The following is a 23,036-nucleotide window of genomic DNA, read 5'->3' as shown; positions in this document are numbered from 1 at the left end:
TGGTTGTGTGTGGCAATTGAGATCATCAACTGCAGAGCTATGTTTACTATCTCCAACTGCTAACACTGCAACCTTTAGAGCGCTGAAACGCTTAGTGCTTATCTTTGAATTACACTTGAGCGACTTCTATCTTTTCTTTTCTGCATTCATCAACACTGTGTTAGAGTCTGAAATACCCATGCATAAAAAAACAATAATGTGAGTATGGGTGAAGTGTGTGCACTATTAGTACAGTGTAAAGGTAGCAGATAGCAGGTCGGTGAGAAATAAATGACAAGAGACATATGATAGCTCTACAACATGCATGGCACACTAAATTACTACATGATTCTATGACAATAACACTCGACTGAAAACAAATAGGTTAGTCCATTTTTTCTGCACCATCTGATGTACAAAGAATGGGTAGATCGCCTTCATCTACCTCCAGCCAGTTAGTGTTGACGATCTTCCTCGAAACGCTAGCGACCACCGGCCCAGTCCCCTGCCTGCGCTGTCCCCTCAACCTCACCACACCGCTGTGCTTGGCCCCGCCCCCCGGACATGCATTCAAGCTCCGCTGACCTCCAGATGGGGCGCAAGCAGCTCCTACACCCCACATCCCTATGATAGACACCGACGCGCCGCTTCCCCGACGAACAAGCGGACTAGGTGCTCCACGTGCCTAAGTGGGCGCTGCTTATTTTTATTGTCGTTCGAGTGACCCTGAATTGAAATCCAGGTGGGATACTGACCTCTAGCAAAGGTGAAATAGTAAAGGGAGGAAACCTCTTGCATTTAGTATCACGAAGAAGATGCAGTAAGAAGCGCTCAACAAGTTTCTTTCGTGGGATGAATATGGTGTGAGAAGAGCCGTAAGATTTGCACAAATGAGGGAAGAGGGGTACTCTTTCTGCTGGCAGTGCTGTGTCCTCCTTCTGTTTTTTCCAACGATCTTCTTATGGTTCACTGGAAACGAGAAGTTGTGGAGGCCGGTGGAGCCTTGGATGAACCTATGGACAAGTTGTTGAGTGTGGTGCGGTGGCCGTCTATCGGCGTCGGGGAACCAGATCCGAAGCGGCAAACGACGGCATAGAGGGAGCAGCTTCGGTGCGGTGGGCGGTTGTGATAGTGGAGTAGCAGCGGTGAGGCGTAGGACGGCGTGGTCAGAGTGGTTCTGGTAAGGCGCACGTCGGCGTCAGCGTCGTGGAGGCAGCTCTTCCTGGGCTTCAGCTGCTAAGTCCTTGAGGGCATTGCGGGTGTGGTTGCGTTGGACGACGACGTCCAGGTACCAGCTCCGGTGTGATGGAGGAGGGCGGCGGTGGATTAGGCGCTATGGGGTGGAGGAAGGAGGAGGCTGGGGTTTCGCAGCTGGTGGAGAAGGCGTTTTTGCGTCCATGGAGTGTGAATGGGAAATGGAGGGAGGGGGACTAAGGGGAAACAATGTCTCGGTTTGGGACGCGCTTGTTTGAAATTTGGGGAAAGTTACAAACTTTGCCCCCATCTAAAATTTTGGACATATTGCGGGATGAGTGTAGGACAGTAATCTCAGGTGTCCCAAATGTGGGCGGTATAGATTTTGGCCAAGCGCATGGGTGTTTAGGCACCCACGACGTATGAATGCTTCTCGGAGGCGGTTGAGACTGGCGTCTTGGTGAAGTTACAAACCTACTCTAGTTTAGACCTTTGGACATCGGGCGATAGGGTACACGGGCCAGAGTTAGGATAGTAATTTCCTACCACCAAACATTAGTCTCGCGCGGTTTCAGGTAACCAGAGGCTTATTTGGCATTTCATTCAATATTTGGGAGTAGAAGCATTAACGTTTTCAGTTCTCTTGAATTGAACTTTCAGGATTTGTCAACCTTCACATATCTTTACTCTTGAAAATCCTAAAATTACGATTATTTTGGAATCGAGGGGGTACATTTGAATATACATTGTACATGAGTATATATTAAAAAATATGCAACTTACCTCAGTTCATGCATGGTTCCAGATATATTCTCCTTGGTTGCAAAAAAAATAGTTAGACATGCGTATGAATATATAGCATGTTAAAATGCACAACAAAGATTGATGCCCCCTTTTAGATCTGATTTACAAATGCCATTATCTCGGGTAAATAGATGAATGCACTTCCTATGAATTCCAGTCTTTGAAACCCTCTTTATGTTGAATTCAACATGTATTCTATTTCTTAGCTAGCAATTTGGAATGTATCCATGCAAGTGACAAATGTATAAAGTGTTTCACACTAACAACATGGAGTGCACTAATTAATGTTTATATATGACTTGCAAAAGCAATCCAGTGCCTGTAATTCACGCCGCTCTCACTCTATGGATCGATAATATGAAATAAACACATGCACATGCTAGAATTCAATATAGTATGGGTGTCTTATAGGCCGATTTTCGTCCATACGCAATTTGCAAAATTCGTGATCTCATCCAAAAATAATAATGCCATTTATATTTTAATTTAATGCATAGAACCGCCTTTTACACATAGATGCACTATGCCTCGGCCCGTTCTCACAAACGCGTTGTATATCTCTCTATCTAACGCATAAGTGCACACACTTTATATGCATCAACATTCCTCTTTCACACATGCTCACAATCTCTCTTGGGGTGTTTGGGGTGTCTCACGCACATGCTCTCTCTCTCTCTCTCACTCTCTGACTACTATGTACCGCTCTTTTCACTAATTTCAGTTGGAAAACACTATTTCTCTTACATGCATATATACACACGAATGGTCTCTACTAGCCCTCTATACAGACATATATATGCCTACCTGTCTCCCGCATGCATATTATCTTTAGGCCTCTCTCACACACATTGCCCCCGACCCCCCCCCCCCAGACACACCTCTCTCTTAGTAGTTGGCAGATATGATTCCATCATATCATTCGGTAGGATATCCCTGACTGTTAGGCTGGATGGTAATACGAGGCAAACTTTTACCTTAGTTCGAACAATTGCAGTTGAGGAAAAAGCCTACTCTTGGTACTGTATATTAGTGATAGGGGTGTGTACAAAGTACACGTGAATACCAGGCATTGTGCGTGTGTGTATACTATCAATGAACTAGCCCCCAAGCTTCTCTAACATACTCGGGGCCGAGGGTTACAAATCATATATAGGTGGCTTATCACCAATGGGGATAGAGTCCTCCATGACTTTGGTAGCTTCGTGTTATATGCCGAGTCCTCCACATGGGTCTTCGTATAATGTGTCTCGGTCCAACCTATGTGGCACAGGATGGAACCGACCCATGAGTCCTTATGTTGACCCACCACAACTAGAAATGATGTGCCCACCACACCACACACACAATCGGCCACTAAGAAAATAAGCATAGACAATAGTACAATGTTATATATGAAAGTTAATTGCATGGTGCATCCGAAAATATTTGTTTTGCATTGTGAATTTTTATATATTCTCCTAAAATCTTAGTCACGGGAAAGAGAAATGAAGGGCATATCTCTCCTTGTCTCCATCGGACACCCCCTCTTTCTACACCACTTTCATGTACGCACACAAACTATCTCTCGGCCCTCTAAAAGTATGCATGCCCACGACACATTCACGCGTGATGGTCATTGTATTTTGAGCTAAAGCACTATACGGTCACTGGACTTCAGAATATGCTCATTACGGTCACCGTATACATTCTCGTGGTTATCATACGGTATCTAGCTCACGATATGTCTCCGTATTTTCTTGATGACACTAACAGACTTTGCATTTGATGCGTGCTCCGTATTTTGTTGACTACACTTATGGTCATTGTATTTGAAGTGAAAGCACGATATGGTCACTGGACTTCAGAATAAGCTCATCACGGTCACCACATACATTTTGTCGTGCTAACCAACATGTGGTTGGATGGTCAGGAGGACAGTGGTTTCTCGAGCCCACTAGGATTAAAGTCCCGGTGCTCGCATTTATCCTGGGATAATTTCAGTATTTTCCAGCGATGTGCGTTCAGTGGGAGGAGACGTTCCACTCGACTACGAGGAACCTATGGTGACTTCGTAAAATCTCAAGATCATATGCTGGCTCACTCCCTCAAAGGTGCTCATAGGGGTAGGCTCTACGTGTGTGCGCTAGTAGTGGTGAGTGCTTGCGCGTATATATGAGCCCTTGCGTCTGTACCATGTTAAAAAAATACATGTCATGATTATACGGTCACTGGCTCACCCGTACAACTCAGTTGTTTGTTGACGACACAATCAATTGACCAGTCAAACGTTCCACATGGCGCAACTAGTGTTGCACCATTGGGGCGCGTAACCCTGGGGGCCACCTGTCAGCCCGTATATGAAAGAAAGAAATGGTAGTTTGAGTCTGTACTGTGTTAATAAAGTACATTTTAGGGTGATCATACAGTCACTGGCTCACCATACAGCTCCGTAATTTGTTGATGACACAATCAATTGACCAGTCAAATAGTCCACATTCAGTAGCGCACATTACCATAGGGCCCACCCGTCAGTGCGTATATGAAGGACAGAAGTGGTAATAAATTAGTGTTCAGTGGGTATTCGAAGTCATGAGACCTCTGGTTGGCAGTCGCCAGCAGTGGGGGGGCGCGGTGATTGGGCGGTGGCGTGGGGATCGCCGGAGAAAAAGCTCAGCACGGGGGAGGGCATAGGGGGATGGTCGGTGCGGCAGCGGACCGGCGGTGGGGAGTTGTTTCGGGGCGGGCGGGGAGGCGTGGCGGCGTGGGCCGGCCGCGGGCGTCGGGGGCCGGTGGTTTGGCCAGTGGTGGCTGGCAGCTCAGGGGGGTGGAGTTTGAAGATAAACTGTAGGCCCTTGATTTTGTATCCAGCGGCTGGAAAATATGATGACCAGAGATGAAGAAGTCAATCGACTGACGTGTAGCCTCACCCCGCACGTACACATGCACGCACACAAGACACGCACGCATGAAGTCGTGCAACACTGACACGTACACATAACGAACACATGCACGCATGCAGGCGTGCAACACTGACACGTACACATGCACTCACGAACACACGCACGTACGCACACATGCATGCAACACTAAAACATACCCTTGCATGCACGCAACACTTGCACGCCTGCATGCACACAGCACACGATGCAAGATATACGCTCAACCTATACGTGCATGCACCCTTTGTTAAGGACATGGATTGTTATGGGTATTAATCAATCTTATCTATGATAAGCAGAACATTGATGTTTGCAGCGGTCTTTATGAACCACAACGTATCGAACGGGCTATCAACATAGTAGTCTTATCTACATGAAATAGATGACGTCACACTCAATGAACAATCATCAGTCTATGAAATGCCCGTTTCTGACCGCCCTGGCCCACCAAAAGTTCCTCTGTTGTGCGCTGCCTGCGTTGGGTCACTGACATGCAGGCCATGTACCCAAAGAGCCCACACGTCACTGGAAGAATGGCGCAGTGTCGTACGTCAGAGTCGAGGGTACCACTCGCTGCACGGCCGGCTGAACACTCCTCCTTGCCGCATTCAAATGCCTCCATGAAACCCGCCCTTGTGGAAGCCGAGAAACCCACTCTGGACACATGTTAGTTCATGACCGGGCCGGCATTAAATGCAATGCCCGCTGAGCTCCCCCCGTCCGCCGTCTATTTAATTTCCTATTTAAACGAGGCCAAACGCCGGCCAAGAATCGCACACCTCCGCCGCTCCCCTATCTCCTCCTTCACCATTTTTTCCACTCTTACAATGGCTTACGAAGAGTAGTTATCCCGCATCCAAGCCGGCTGGGTGGCCTGCCAAGCCTGCCAGATACGAGCTATGCAGCTCGCTGATCCACCTCTGTCCCCTCGCCCGACAGAGCCAGTTGCTGCCCCAAGCCGGCGTGCGGTTCTGCAACTCACCTCTCCAGGCCAGATCGACGAGGAGCGATGCACGGGCGTCGTTGCTGCTGTCCACTCCGCCGCCTCGTACCACGTCTCCCATTTCTATGGCCGAGACTCCCATGCCGGCGGCCGCGCCGTGCAAGCAGTGACAGAAGCCGGGTGCACGGAGAGCGACAAGTCGGTGGCCAGTGCCTCCGCGTCTACCGCCATCATCGAGGAGAAGTAGAACACGAGAGGCCGCTGCCACTTGGGTCCCATGAAGGCCACCGCGGAGGCAACGCCGGCATACACAGAAGGTGTCTTGCCGGATCCTTTTGTTGCGAGGACCTTCGTCGACCCCGCATGGGCTCCACGGAAGTGGGGAAGCCCCCTTCCACCATCATCTTCGGCATCAACCAATGATAACAGTTGGGCAGTGGGGAAGCAAGCCGTCGTTTGCGCTGAAGCATATACCTCTAGGGCTCCCGGTAGTCCGGTGATCGTGCTTCCGGACATGAGGAACACAAATGGATCGGTGGGCGACCATTTAGGCCAGGTATTATGTACATGTGCTGTCCAAAACTAACATCGCGTAGTTCATTTGAATGTAATGAAATCCGTCATATTTTTATGAAAATCCGGTATTTTATATGATTTATGTTGTCGTTTATATGAAATATCGCCATGTTTGCATGAATTTCATCCGGTGGTTGAGTTGCTGTCATGATGTGTGCGGCTACGGTTGGATGGCATAATTTGCGGGTCGTCGGTCGCTCTGTAGGCGGCTCGGGCGGCGTGGTGGGACAAAAAAACACAGATCATGGGAGCTCATCACCAACGTGCGTGCTGGAGGATGCATGAGGACCCGAGCCATTCCTCATTCATCAGTGGCAAAGGCACCGGTGGACAAAAGGGTCGCCAATATTTTGGCTACCCCGGGCAAGATGCAAACAACCCCTCCCAGCAGATTCAAATCCCTCATTTGCCATGGAATTTTGCCATATGTTGTTTTCATGGACTAGCAAGATGCCCGTGCATTGCATGGAACATCAAGATGCATTCTTTTACAAAACACCTGTTGTGATTGACCCATGCAGGAGTAATCCCATTTGTAAAAACTAACGATATCTCAAGAATTTTATTGCAAAAATGGTATCTCAAGAGTTTTATCGGACTCCATTTTTGTATACAAGGCCACAAACCTCCATTACATGTACCAAGGAAAAAATTAATGTCTTCTAAGTCAATGTTGCAAGCCACCTTTTTTCCTTGTTTGTTGTGTAAATTAATGTGTATTCTTCTCTTTCATGCACATTAAGCCAATGCTCATACCCCCGCATGCATGCAAGGGATAATTAATGTCCCCCTTTGCTAGTACTACGAGGAAAAAACCATTAATACAACATCGATTAGTGTTAGTGGCCTTGTATATCTGCAAATTGTAATTTTGATAGTGGCCTTGTATATAAAAATGGAGGGAGAAAGATGAGAGATAAGGTGAGGAGGAGTGGGGCATGGTGGTGACTGGTGGCCAGGCTGGGCGGAAGCATGGGGATGGATGGCACATTATGTCTAGGTTTGTATCTCTCTCTCACACACCCACGTAGGTGGGGAATGTGCACAAAGAGAAGAGGTGCACGCACGGCGCATGTACTCTCGTCTCTTTCCCAGCCACACCCGCGTGGGTACACGGTGGAGCTCATTTCTGTATGAAAAGGCAGCCCACGTTGTAATTTGACACGTGTACTGGTTCTCCACTTGATGGAGGGATGATTGTTTACCACAGGTGAACAAACAAATTGCGACTTGACGCGTTATGTTAAAAAAGAGGCAAACCATGTGGGGCCTACCTAAGAGGCAAGGCTCTATACACTGGAGTACTTTATGATGTGTCCCGTCACCTCGCAGAACGAGGAGAAAGCTTTCTTAGTACGTCGTCTGCCCCGCCCACGGGCACGGTGGCTCGCAGGACGAGGAGAAAATTTTACTACTCTCTCTGTTTACTCCTCGTCCCTACCTTGGTTAGAGAGATTATCATATTGTTTGGAATATATATGTCCTTTAGTACTCCCTCCATTTACTTATACAAGGCCACTATAAAAAATACATTTTGCATCTATACAAGGCCACATATAGTAATCGAGACAAAAGTTACTACTCCCTCCTTTCCAGTTTATGGCTCAATTTCAAAATCTCTCCAACCAAGGTAGACGGTGAGTGGTGGAATTAATTTCATAGTTTGCACAAGTAATTAGTACGCTCGTTATTCTCAAGAAGATATGTTTACCGAGGCATTAATTAGAACGAATGCATGAATGACCACTAATTTCCATGAACTTCTACATGCATTGGTGAGTTTTCTCTTAACACTGCTTGCATCGGGTGATCTAACGCACCTCGAAATCCAACATGTGATGGTACTACTACTACTAGTAGAATTGAGACTTATAAAATGGAAAAACTAATGTTTTTTAGATGAGCCCTATAAACCCTAGTGGGTACGTACTCCGTAAAATAAGATTTTCCCAAAACTAAGTCGCTCAACCTTTATTTGTGTGTTTCCCTTCCTGCCTCCTTGCCTTGAATAGACTATGCCAAACTCTCCTACCTGCCGCGCGCGAGAAGACCCGCCCTCGCCTTTTCTTACTCCGGCTTTGTATCGATGGATCGCGCAAAGCAGCAAAAACCAAGCCGTGTCTTGTACTCCTCCGTCGACGCTCACTTTCATGAATTCTGTACTTCCTCTCACTGACATGTGGGACATATAGCAACCGGGTCGACGTGTCAAGCACCAAATAACAGTGCAGAACAGCAGGGGGACGCACCCCAGTCGTACCGCCCCAGTAGTAGTAATGAGCAATGAGACATCAAATCACAATGCCGCACCTTCCCAGACGGACGAAGCAACCATTATTTCACACTTTGGTTCGCCATCATCTCAAACCACGTAGTATTGCTTCTGCCTCAAGAGGGACACGTGCATCGCCTTGGCACATCATGACACGTGGGACCGCATGACCGGCCATGCCCCCCCGCAGATCGCTCGGTAAAATCACCTCATTTTTACTACTTCCTCCGTATCGGTTTACATGGCATGCACATCGTTCTAGGTTGAGAATTTAAATGGCTATATATGTGAAGAACAGTATATGTTTAGAAACTACATCCGCTTAAGAATCCAATGATATACTTTTTGTGACATAGTAAATCATATTTAGTTAGTCAAATGGATGACCTATAACTACGTGCACGCCCTATAAACTGAGACGCCTAAAAAAAGATACGGAGAGGGTAGTTCAGTATGTATCATTTTAGATCAATATAGTCGGGATTCACCAAGGAGCAAAACCAAGTGGTAGGCTGCTCCTGTTGTGTTGGTGTAGCAACTCAAGCAGGTTCAGTCCGCACACGAAATGGCAACACACTTAACAGGACCCCTTTGGCCGACATGTGGCTCAACCACCGTCTTGTTCCACGTGTGATGCACCAAATTACAGTTTGGAGCAGCAGTTGGAATTGGAGGCACCCTAGTTGTAGTGTCGCAGTAGTAGAAAATGAGCGATGAGGGGCCAAATCACAAAGCCCCACCTTTCTCGCATTAAGCTGGACGAACGAAGCAATCATCAGTTCACTCTAGGGTGCAAGAGCATAAAGAAAAGAGAGAACCAATGATGCGTGCGACAGCTACCTAGGGCACCCTAGGGTAGGGGTCTCCACTACAGATCCTTTTTCTAGAGCGCCTCCACTACAAATCAGCTTCTCCCTCGTCCTCTTGAAGAAAACCGATGATGCGTGCGGCGGTAGGGTTTGTAGGAGTAGTACAGCATGCGGGGCCATGTCGTAGTAAATAGGAGAGGGATTGAGTTCGAGTCGACGATTTAAATATGTGTGGGCCGCTTGGTTTTACGGGAACAAGGCAACATTTTGGGTTCGGGGACCTGTGGAGATATAGTACATACAAAAAATTGTGGACGTAGGTTTCACCGAAAAGCAATGATGCATGGGCCCGCATTTTGATATACCCGGGTGTCACATCCCTAGTCCTGGTATGCAGTAGGCTAGCCCTTCATGTGTGCATCATGTTTAACTTTTCAAATGAACCTGAAATTGGGACTGATCAAACCCTAGCACCAGATCAAATCAAATAGGTTCAACATAAAATCATTTTCAATGAACCTGAAATGCCCTTATAAAATGTTCAACATCTTTGCCTTGGGCTAGAACCTCTGACAAAAATGGTGCACACTTTTCTAGGACATCATAAGGTCACTGAATTAAATCATATAGTATTTCCATTTGGGCATTTAAATGCTATAAAATATTTTAAATGATCAAATAATCCCAAACTGAAATGTTTACTGTAGGATATATTTCCAACAGTGGTCAGGAGTAGTTGCATGATTTTTGGGATTGATTTAGTATTTTTAATAAAGCCAAAATGTTGCAGTAAAATAGAAAACAGTAATTTAAATAAAAAACGGAGAGAGAGAGGAAACTACCTGGGCCGCTTACTTGTCCAGCCTGGCGGCCCAAGTGTGGCCGGCCCAGCCCACCACCGCCTCCTCCCTGTCGTCTTCCTCCCCCGCCAGAAGGACGGAGGCGCGTGGCCGCCCCGCACCGGCCACCTCCTCCCTCCCTACCTGCCTGGCGCCTCCCCGGTGCTCCTAGATGACGCCACGGAGCACCACGCACCCCCCTTGACCGCTCTCACTCTCTCCCGTGCTTCCCCCCTCCTCTTCTCTCTTTCCCTCTCGCGCCCGAGTGCCGCTATCACCGCCGCTCGTCGATGTCGTGCCCTGAGCCACCTCCTCGCCTCCCCGGCGCATCCATTGGCCTCGCCGTTGTCGCCTACGCCTTCTGCACCGATCCAAGCGACGCCGAAAGCCCAGAATCACCGTCCCCGCCGTCTTCTTCAACTTCGGTCCGCCGAGATCGCCATCACCGCCCCGTTTGCTCCGGCCCCTCCCCGAGCTCGCCGTATGCTTCAACCGACTCCCCGTGAGCTCCTCTTCCTCCTCCCCCTTCCCGTTCTCGCTCTCGAGCACCACAGCAACCGCGCCGAGATTGGCCGCACCCGCCGCCGCCACCCATGTCGCCGTCGTGGCCACAGCCACGTTGGCTTGATTCCGAGCACGCCATCATCTTCACCGTACTCGCAGGAGCCCGTAGCCACCACCAGCTCCTCCTCCCGTGCACCACAACACCGATTCCGCGAACACCCGAACACCAGCTGCCGCATTCGTGCTCGCCGGTGTCATCTCCGGCCACCCCCGCACACACCACCTGCACCACACGACGCGCGAGTCCACCAGCATCACGTAGATGCCCTCCGCCGGCCGTTTGGTCGCCGGAGACACAAACCCGAGGCTCGCCACCGCCGCTAGCCTCGCCGGCGTCAAGCCGCCGGTGGGTTTGACCCCGCTGACCCGGGGTTGACCTTATTTGACCCCCCCCAAGGGTCACTGACAAGCGGGCCCAGGGCCCCAGCTAATCCTAGTTTAGTTTTTAATTGAGTCTAATTACTCCACTGACATTTCTAGTTAGTAGTAGTTTAACACTAATTAGTTTAGATTAGTTAGTTAGTCATTGACGTGTGGACCCCACACGTGAGGTTTGACCTGGACCCGGCTCCGTTGACCCGCTGACATCACACTGACGTCAGGCTGACGCAGTAAATCATTTTCTGGATTTATTCTTTTTAGGAAATTCCAGAAAATGGTCAAAACTTCTAAAAATCATAGAAATTCAACCGTAACTCCAAATGAAATAAGTTATATATGAAAAATGATCAAAAAATCCAATCTATCGATCTGTACCATTTTCATGCATGTTTGAACAACCTAAGGTTGCTGTATATGATAATTTGCATAATTGGCATTTAAATAAGCACATATGGAGTTTGAATTTGAACCCTTGGTTCAAACCAACTCCATTTAACCTGCTGCTAGATGCATTAGCTCAAACCCCAGCATATTGCCATGTCATGATCATGCATCATATTGTTGCATTGCATTGATTGTGTTCTTCTTTGTTTGCCGGTATTTGTCCCCTCTCGATAGACGTGTACCGACGATGTGATCGATGACACCGATGAAGAACTATACTATCTTCAGAAGTGCCAGACAAGCAAAACCCCCTTGTTCATTCCGATACAATCCCACTCTCTTGCCCCTGCTCTCTTTTACTGCATTAGGACAACAACGATTCAACTGTTACATGCTGCGGTAGTTGAACCCCTTTCCTCTGCATGACCTGTCATTGCCACAGTAAATAGATGAAACCCACTAGCATGAGTAGGAGTTGTTTGAGCCCTGATGTGCCTACTCATTCATGCTTGTTTGTCATGCCTGCTATTGCTTAGAGTTGTGTCAGGTCTGATTCATTGGGGATGAATTGGGATGTTGTGAAACATGTCCTACTGTGTGTGAGCTAAGTGTGGGAACACGATTTGGTAAAGGTAGCGGTGAGAGGCCATGTAGGAGTACATGGTGGGTTGTCTCATTGAAACCGTCCTCAGGAACTGAGTTCTGTGTTTGTGATCCATGAACAGTTACTACCACACATTGGGTTCCGGTAACTCGGCCCCTCTCGACTTATTAATCAACATGATCTCTGTCCAGGAGTTGCAACTAGTTTCTGGTGTTTGTAGGTAGTGTTAGTAGTCTACCAAGTGGCACCTGGTACAGGTGTGCTTGGGACAGACTAGGCATAGTGGCCTGGTGTACCAAGTGGCACCCAGATGGTGGACTTGGGAACCCTGCACACATCGTTTGGGGCCGTGAGCGACACCCCGGCCGGATCTCCTTGCGGATGGAACCCGAATAGCTAATAAACCTGTACGAGAGACTTGTGTGGATAGTCAGGTCGTGGCCGACTCCCTCGCCAGGCTTCCGCTTGAAGGTTGCCGAGATACACAAGGTGTACATAGCGGTAAGTGGCGAGAGCGTTTGTGAAGAAGTACACCCCTGCAGGGTTAATATGATCTATTCGAATAGTCGTGTCCGGGCAAAGGACTTCCGGGTTGCCTGTATAGTTCATAGACAAGTGAAAGTGGATACTCTAAAATGCGCAAGATAAGCGTGAGTGCTATGGATGGCGTTCTCATAGGGAGACGGGAGCGGATCCATAGTGGTGTATTGATATGGTGAATATGTGGACTCGTGTGCGCCACCTCAAAAGAGTTACTTGCAGTCGTAGTTCAGGATAGCCACCGAGTCAAAGCTGGCTTGCTGCAATTAAACCCCACCATCCCCTTTGTTGATAATGATGCATATGTAGTTATTTCTGATGTAAGTCTTGCTGGGTACATTTGTACTCACGTTTGCCTATTTTATGTTTTTGCAGAGACTTCCATCTCACTAGTAATTTCGTGTGGTCTTCGACGTTTAGCTTGTTACCATAGCTACGATCTTGTGCCCTCGGCAGGATCTGGTAGATAGTCAGGCTTTGCAGCCTTTTTCATTTGTAGATGTCTGTACTCAGACATGTTAAACTTCCGCTTGTGCTTTGACCTGTATGCTCCGAATGTTGGGTCGTGAGACCCATGTTTGTAATATCTCGCTCCTTGGAGCCTATTGAATAAATACTTGAGTTGTAGAGTCATGTTGTGATGCCATGTTGTATTTGCACATATCGAGCATATTGTGTGTATGTTATTGAAATGCTTGGTATGTGTTTGGGATATAACTATTTGTGTAAGCCGCCTAGGAGGGGCCGGGTTACGCAAAGAGGACTCACAGAGAGAAGCCCAAGACGAAGTATGAAGATAGTGGTTCATGGAGAGCTTAAGGCCCATAGGCGACTTAAGGCCCATTGAAGTAACCCGTTGTAATAATATTACTTGTATCATAAGGTAGGCTTAACTAGTCACCGAGCCGGACATTGTTTATGAGCCGGCCGGGACTTTGTAAGCTGCAGGGCGTCGACCCGTGTATATAAGGGGACGACCCGCTGGCGGCTTAGGAAAAGAAACAACTCATCGAGAGCCAGTCATAGCGTATCTCGCTCCCTGGTCATCGAAACATCAATACCAACCCAACTAGACGTAGGCCTTACCTTCAGCGTAAGGGGCCGAACTAGTATAAACCCTCTCGTGTCCTTTGTCCCGTTTAACCCCTTCAAGCTTCCTAGTTGCAATGGCTCCACAACTAAGTCCTTTCACGAGGACATCTGACGTGACAATTCCACGACAGTATGTGTGGGATCTGACTATCTAGTTGTTTATCCTTAGTAGCCTCTCTTACAGGGAAATGTCTCCTAATGCTTCCACTGAGCCATGGTAGCTTGCTAATGCTCCGGAACACTTTGGCTGGCCGGCATGTGTCCTTCCTCGTCCTGTGTTTGTACCTTCTGGGAAATGTCACGCGATGAATACCGGAGTCCTGTTAGCCCGCTACAGCCCGGTTCACCGGAGTCCTGTTAGCTCGCTATAGCCCGGTTCACCGGAGTCCTACTAGCCCAGTGCTACAGCCTGGATTCACTCGTTGATGACCGACACGTTCGATGCTGGGTCATGGATGCCTGTCCCTGTTAGTTTGTGCCACTTTGGGTTTACGACTAGCCATGTCAGCCCGGGCTCCTTATCATATGGATGCTAGCGACACTATCATATACGTGTGCCAAAAGGCGCAAACGGTCCCGGGCAAAGGTAAGGCGACACCCGTGGGGATACCGTGCGGGAGGCCGCAAAGTGATATGATGTGTTACATGCTAGATCGATGTGGCATTGAGTCGAGGTCCTGACACTGGGACCGCATGGAATTTGCTACTCTACTCAAAACTAGTAAGGTACACATGCATTGAACGCATGAGATTTGGAAACCAAATTATGAATAAATAGACACTATAGCATGTAAAGCTTTGAGTCATATATGCATGATGTAGATGTTCGTTTAGTTCTTATAGTTCATGTCATTCGAAATCAATTAGTTTTATAAAAATGTTAAGATTCATCGGGTTGTGCATTGTAAAGGATAAAGTAAAAAACAAATAATGGCAATTCATTTAGAAAAAAAATTCAATTATGATACGGAAGATTCTAGAACATAGGAGAAGTGCTTGTGTTCTGAGGTTTGTGCATTATGCTTAAGTTCAACCATGGAGTCTTATAAATTGTACATGTGGCAGATCTAGTGGAATGTTGATCATATCCAATGTCCAGTAGTGCTTGGATTTGCCATCTCTGCACTATCGGATTATCTTCATCCAGCGACCATCTTTCAAAGTTATTCGCACCCTATATAGTTCTTGTGCCATAGTTGCATGTCTTTGAAAAAAGCTACTAGTGGGTTGTACTAGCTATTTAGGAATAGAAGATGTATACATGGAAGTTGTAGGGAAAGAGATGGCATGGAGTATCTCAGTTCCTATGAGTAGGGATTGGAAAAGAAATGTCATTTGGTTCACATCATAGGAACTTTTCTATTGAATCTACTGATGACATGTATCTTAATTCCTACGAGGAGGGATTATAAAAGAGATGTAACTTGGTTCATATCATAGGAACTTTTCTATTGAATATACGCTAATGTTTATTTTCATTTGAAATTATGGGAGTATAGGAATACATTCATATGAACCAAGTGGCTCTAAAGCTATAAAAATGATACCATGTTTATTTCCTTTGAAATGTGGAGTATATGAATCTATTCCTATGAACCAATTGGCTCTAAAGGAAAAAATCCTATAAAAATTATATCATATAGAGTTCCTATGATATTGCTCCACACCAAAGGATGGTTAAAATTGCTGCAGGTGATACGATAGTATTTCTTTGTAGACTCCTCCCCCATCTTTATAGTTACCTCTCGAAGATGAATGAAATGATATATACTTGGTATTCTACATGTGCAATTTGGTACACAAAAAATGGTAAAAGTTTGCGACGTTCGAGTTTTCAATAAAGCTATATGCACTGCATTTTGGAACGGAGGGAGCATACGGCAGTTGCTAACACTCATGTGGAAGATTTGTGTGTAGGAGGAGTGGTTGTTCTGTTAAATGACATGGCAAAACAGACACTGTCAGATGCCGATCTAACGGTGCTTACGGCGTTCGTCGGGAAAAGGCTGGTGGCGAACATTTGTCGGATAATGATTTACGGACACATGCATTGCATTGATACGTGCCCCCTTTCTCTCACGCATAGGCACCCTCAAGAGTCACGACTCTCCCGAGTCCTCTCGCACCCACCGTCTATCTGCAGGTAGACGTCACACACATATGTGTTGTTCACACCCTACCCTCAGAACTTCTAAAAAACAAAAGACGTCGCACACATTTTATTTTAGCTCACACGTCACACACTTATACTATTACTCTTGAGGTTAATGTTCTTTGGGCATAGTATATTGTACTCTCACGAAGAGAAGCGGTGCATGTACGCACTAGTTCTCTCACACCCACTTGCAGGTACACATAGGAACGCATTTTTTTGAAGCTGGTACAACAAAATCACTCCACTATATATATAAGTAGGAGCCTTAGTGCTTGCTTTACTAGGGTTCCTCTCATTCACTCTCTCATGCTCTCCAGATCTAAGCAAGACATAGGTGGCCACACTCTCCCTGCTCACGGCTGGTCACAAATCCAGCCAGACAACCTCAACTGGGGCAGGGGTGTAGGTGCATCGTTCATGGTGTCGTCGCCGGCGAGGGAGGAGACCAATGGCTGCCTGCGCATCCTGATCGGCGGCCACGCCATTCTCTCTGAGAGAGCGACGGCTCGGGAGGGCCTCCGACCCCTTCTTCCTCCCTGCGGTATTGTGGCCAAGATGCGGCCTCCCGACGCCGTCATTACCACATGCTGACGACCTTCGAAACCTGCCTTGCTCTACTGCCCCAGCTCCCCACTTGGTTTCATGTGGATCTTTTTCTACTTTCGTCCGCTGTTCCAAAGCCACCTAGACTTTTACTATTATTAGAGGTAAAGCTAGTTCATAGAGTCAACTCTAAGAGTTGGTTCAAACAGGGAAGAAAGTGGGAAAGCCGTAGCACGAATCTAGGACTTGGTTCTAAGAGGAAATGGGGGAAAGTAGTAGATACTGGCTACACAACCGGTCTCTTGGTTGAAAAGACGAAGAAAGCATGGTGGATGGCAAAGGGTGGGGGGAAGTGGACCTGTCTCTTTGTTGAAAAAGGAAAGAAGGTGACGGGTGTTGGGGGACAACGCAAATGGGAATGAGGAGGTCTAGATTTCCTGTGCTCACATAGGAAAATGTCCACACGAGAGCAGTGACTATTGGATGTCCATCCAACGCCCGTCATGCTTCTTCAATCTCTGCTCTTCCTGCTCCAGCCGCTCAAACAAGCGCCAACGAGACTGCCTGCTCCCTCCTCCCACGGCCGGCTATGCTGCCGCGCAGGCCACACCGCCCGACCGTACTCCCATCGCTGGCCTAGGCATCCCTCTACTCACCCACACCTGCTGTTATTCTCTGGGGACGATAGATGAACTAGTAAACCCTCGTACTCCCCTCCGCGTGGGAAACAACTGCCGAGTCTTCCCTGGCTCCGTGTCGTTCCCTTCCTAGGCCTCGCTGTCGTCCACCGCCCTGGTGCTCTCGGCGCGGCCTGGTCAACGTGGTCAATGAACGACATCCATCGGAAGTGGATTGTACATGGAGAGGCTGACAGCTAGGACCCACCGGAAGGGCCTCTGTATTTCGCGAAAAAAACACGGCCCCCCGCTGACAGGTGGGACCCACCAGCTATATCTTCGCACGCAAGGAAGTGCCTCCTTATTACGCACAAAAAAATGAATACCCCCCTGCTAGCTAGGACCCACCATAGTGTGAGGATGACTTGTGGGCCTACTAAGTTGACGGGGACATGGGCTTTGTCAACTTAGTCAATATGAATGTTTCTAGCTCCAGTGACCGTACGATGTCCATCCAATGGCCATAGTGCATCTTCAACCTCTGTCTTCTCGCTCCAGCCGCCCAAAGCAGCACCGGTCATGCCACCTGCTCCTGCCTCCCGTGGCTAGATGTGCTACCGCGGAGGCCTCACCGCCATACTACTCCCACCGCCGGCCAGGCCATCACTCCACTCACCCACACCCCATGTTATTCTGCGGCGATGGCAACCTCACACCACAGCCAAAACAGTGAACCCTCGTACTCCTCTCCATGTCGGCATCCACTGCCATGTCTTCCCCGGCTCCGCGTCGTGACCTTCCTAGGCCTCCCCATCGTCCACCTCCGTGGTGCTCTTGGCGCGGCGTGGTCAATGTGGTCAACTACCGACTTCCATCGGAAGAGTACTGTAAGTGGAGAGGCTCACAGCTGGGTCCATGCAGCCACAAGGAAGTGCCTCCTTATTATGTGCAAAATAATTATTCCTCCACCTGACAGCAGGGACCAACTGGATGGGCCACCGTATTTCGCAAAACAAAGTTTCCCCCCTGACTGCTGGGACCCACCAGACGGGCCACCGTATTTCACGAAAAAAATGTTTCCCCCGCTGTCAGCTCGAACCCACCAGAAGTGCCTCCTTATTATGCACAAAAAATGAATACTCCACCTGCTAGCTGGGACCCACCTTGGTGGGAGGCTGACTTGTGGGCCTACTAAGTTGCAGGGATGGAGGGCTTTGTCAAGTTAGTCAATATGAACGATTCTATCTCCAGTGACCGTATGATGTCCATCCAACGATCGTAGTGCTTCTTCAATCTCTAGTCTTCTTACTCCAGCCGCCCAAAGCAGCGCCGGTCGTGCCACATGCTCCTGCCTCAAGTGTCCGGCTATGCTGCCGCGCAGGCCTCACCGCCCCCTACTATTCCCACCGCTGGCCAGGCCCTGTGGCGATGGAAGCCTCACACCGTAGCCGAACCAGTGAACCCTCGTACTCCTCTTCGTGCGGGCTTCCACTGTCGCGTCTTCCCCGGCTCCATGTCGTCCCCTTCCTAGGCCTCGCCGTTGTCCACCGCCCTGGTGCTCCCGGCACGGCGTGGTCAACATGGTCAAGGAACAACTTCCATCGAAAGAGTACTGTACGTGGAGAGGCTGACAACTGGGTCCATGGCCGCTGCAAGAAAGTGCCTTCTTATTACACGCAAAATAATTATTCCTCCACCTGACAGCAGGGAACCACCAGATGGGCCACCGTATTTCGTAAAAAAAGGTTTCCCACTGACTGCTGGGACCCACCAGCTACATCTTCGCACGCAAGGAAGTGTGTCCGGGCTAAAAAAATGATTCACACCCTTGACTGCTGGGACCCACCATCTACATATTCGCACGCAAGGAAGTGCCTGACAGTCGGGACCCACCTGGTCGAAGCGTACGTAGCATTGTCATTCTGGTCGCGAACGTGTACGTACATACTGGTCGATGTAGACGCACACGTATCGTAGTAGAGGTGTGCATGTAGCATGTACATGTACGTACAGCGGCCAGGTTGCAAGAAATACAGCCATGTACATACATATGGGCAGGGTCTTGAACGCCTACTCGTGCATACGTACGGTGATAACCCACAAGTGTAGGGTATCGCAACAGTTTTTGATAAGTAAGAGTGTCAAACCCAACGAGGAGCTAAAGGTAAAATAAATATTCCCTCAAGTTCTATCGACCTCCGATACAACTCTACGCACGCTTGATGTTCGCTTTACCTAGAACAAGTATGAAACTACAAGTACTTTGAAGGTGTTGTTGGATAGGTTTGCAAGATAATAAAGAGCACGTAAATAAAAAGTAGGGGTTGTTTAGATAAAGATGCAATAAAGTAAATATAGTGAGTGTGGAAAAGTGGTGGTAGGAGTTGTGGAATTGTCCCTAAGCACTTGACTACTTTACTAGACTGATAGCAAGTTTTATGTGGGAGAGGCATAAGCTAACATACTTTCTCTTCTTGGATCATATGCACTTATGATTGGAACTCTAGCAAGCGTCCGCAACTACTAAAGATTCATTAAGGTAAGATCCAACCATAGCATTAATACATCAAGTCCCCTTCTGTTTTTTTTCATTGTGTATACTGTTATATAACTTTTTCATGGCTTAATCCACTGACATAAATTGATAGATTCATTAAAACAAGCAAACTATGCATCAAAAACAGAATCTGTCAAAAACAGAACAGTCTGTAGCAATCTGAACATCCACCATACTTCTGTTACCCCAAAAATTGTACCAAAATTAGAAAAAATAAACAAATTGTATAGAAATACAGGGCAACAGGAATCATTACCATTTGACGTTCCAGTTAAAAATGTAAAATCGCGCACAACAGCCAAAGTTTCTGTCCTGCATCGTACAAACCAACAAGCATTGTAAACATCCTAAAGGCAAACCTTGGTACATTATTTTTATAATACAATGGAATTGTACAAGGGGATAATTATTTTTGTTGAAAAGTTTCTGTAATTAAGATTCACAAAGTTTCCGTGAGCATGAACAAAGTTCAAGGAGCTCTCCCACTTCAACAATGCTTATCTCTCTCACTTTCACTTTCCTTTTTGAAAAGTTTTAGGTTCCCCTCTTTATTTTTTTGTTTTTAAACTATATAAAACCAATCAACAGAAATAAATGACTCTCTTAAACTTCTGGGTTGTCTCCCTGGCAGCGGTTTCTTTAAAGCCATTAAGCTAGGCATATAATGCTCAAGTAATGAATCCACCCGGATCCCAAGGTATATCAAAGCCAATTTTAATTACCAATGATTTGCGATTTAGTAGTGAGCACAAAGTAACATATATCATGCAAAAACTAAGTCTAACTCTCTTCCTATGCATCGGCATGTCATAAAGGAACAATTCATGCACACATAGTAAAGGCCAACGCATAGTATAAGGAGATTCTTGCAATTCTATCGTATTGGAAACATAAAGAGGCAGAGATGTAGTTCCTCTCTCATAATAATTGCAAGTAGGAGCAGAAAGCACATGCATATTATTTATTCATCAAAATCATCATGTGCAACGGTAAAAGGCAAGCCATCAATGTAATCCTTAATAAGCACAAACTTCTCCGATATAGTGTAGGCCGGAGAATTCAAAAATATAATAGGACTATCATGCGTGGATGCAATAACAACAATTTCATGTTTAACATAAGGAACTATAGCAAGTTCATCTCCATAAGCATAATTCATATAAGCATCTTGGCCACAAGCATAGCAAGCATCATGAAAAAGGGATATTTCAAGAGAATCAACGGGATCATAACAATCATCATAGCAATTATCCTCCGGTAAGCACGAAGGGAATTAAACAATGTATGACTTGAAGAGTTACTCTCATTAAAGGTGGGCACGGGTGATCAATCCGCTCTTCCTCCTTTTGTTCTTCGCTCTCCTCATCATCTTTTTCATCCAATGAGCTCACAGTTTCATCAACTTCTTCTTCCATAGCTTCCTGCAAAATATTAGTCTCTTCTTGGACAGCGGAGACTTTCTATATAAATTCATTAATATTGTGATTGTATTCATAATTTTCATAGCAATATCTAAGTATAGCAAGATTTTCAGGCCTACAAACATCATCATCTAAAGCTTCATACTTTTCAAACAAAGATTCAATTTCATAAGCAGCCATAAAAGCAATAAATTCTTCAATTTGTTCAACATCATAGTAATCATATATACCATTAGCATAAGAAGCTAAGGTTTCATTATCATTAAATTTGCATGAAAAGGGAAGGTGTGGAGCCTTCATCCTAGAGCAACAAGAAATATCATATCTGAAGCATAGATCCCGAGCATACCAATGCAACATATTAATTTGATCCCATAATAGTTTCCCTTTTTGTGTAAAGCGATAATCCCTAAAGTATTCACGTTGATCCAACGTGTCTCCCATTATGAAGTTCAATGGGGTTTTCTCAGGATTACCAAAGTAGTACATAATATCTTCCACATAATGAGAATCGAGGGTTTTAGGAGTTACCCCATCTCCATGACTAGCAAGTACACCTATTTTTTTGGTATTTCGTGTTCCATATCCATAATTAAAGATAAAGAAAAACTAAGGATAGCAAATAAAAATTACTTAGTGATAAAGCAAACAAGCACACACGAGAATATTCACCCGACGCTATGTCTCCCCAGCAACGGCGCCAAAAAAAGGTCTTGATAACCCACAAGTGTAGGGGATCACAACAGTTTTCGATTAGTAAGAGTGTCGAACCCAACAAGGAGCTAAAGGTAGAATAAATATTCCCTCAAGTTCTATCGACCACCGATACAACTCTACGCATGCTTGACATTCGCTTTACCTAGAACAAGTATGAAACTAGAAGTACTTTGAAGGTGTTGTTGGATAGGTTTGCAAGATAATAAAGAGCATGTAAATAAAAAGTAGGGGTTGTTTAGATAAAGAAGCAATAAAGTAAATATAGCGATTGTGGAAAAGTGGTGGTAGGAGTTGTGGAATTGTCCCTAAGCAATTGACTACTTTACTAGACTGATAGCAAGTTTTATGTGGGAGAGGCATAAGCTAACATACTTTCTCTTCTTGGATCATATGCACTTATGATTGGAACTCTAGCAAGCATACGCAACTACTAAAGATTTATTAAGGTAATATCCAACCATAGCATTAAAGTATCAAGTCCCCTTTATCCCGTACACACCAATCCCTTACTTGGGCTTATGCTTCTATCACTCAAGCAACCCACCATAAAAGAATCATGAACATATTGCAACACCCTACAGCGGGAATCCCTCACGCTTGCGCGACACGGAGGGCACAATAGGACAGCAACATAACCACAAGCAAATTAAATCAATCATAGCAATTCATCAACCACCAATACGACAACGAAAATCTACTCAGACCTCATAGGATGACAACACATCATTGGATAATAATATGAAGCATAAAGCACCATGTTCAAGTAGAGGGTACAGCGGGTTGCGAGGAGAGTGGACCGCTGAATATAGATGGGGGAAGGTGATGGAGATGTTGGTGAAGATGACGGCGGTGTTGGTGAAGATCGCGGTGATGATGATGGCCCCTGGCGGCATTTCGGCGCCACCGAAAGCAAGGGGGAGAGAGCCCCCCTTCTTCTTCTTCTTCCTTGACCTTCTCCATAGATGGAAGAAGGGTTTCCCCTCTGGTCCTTGGATGCCATGGCATGGGAGGGGCGAGAGCCCTTCCGAGGTTCGATCTATCTCTCTGTTTTTGCGTTCTGGAATTCTGCCCTGGCACCGTTTCCTTTATATCAGGAGATCCGTAACTCCGATTGGATTGAAACCTTC

Source organism: Triticum aestivum, chromosome 2B, assembly GCF_018294505.1.
Source record: "Triticum aestivum cultivar Chinese Spring chromosome 2B, IWGSC CS RefSeq v2.1, whole genome shotgun sequence".
Lineage (NCBI taxonomy): Eukaryota > Viridiplantae > Streptophyta > Magnoliopsida > Poales > Poaceae > Triticum > Triticum aestivum.
The sequence above is the reverse complement of the archived record's forward strand: the minus strand, read 5'-3'. Positions refer to the sequence as shown.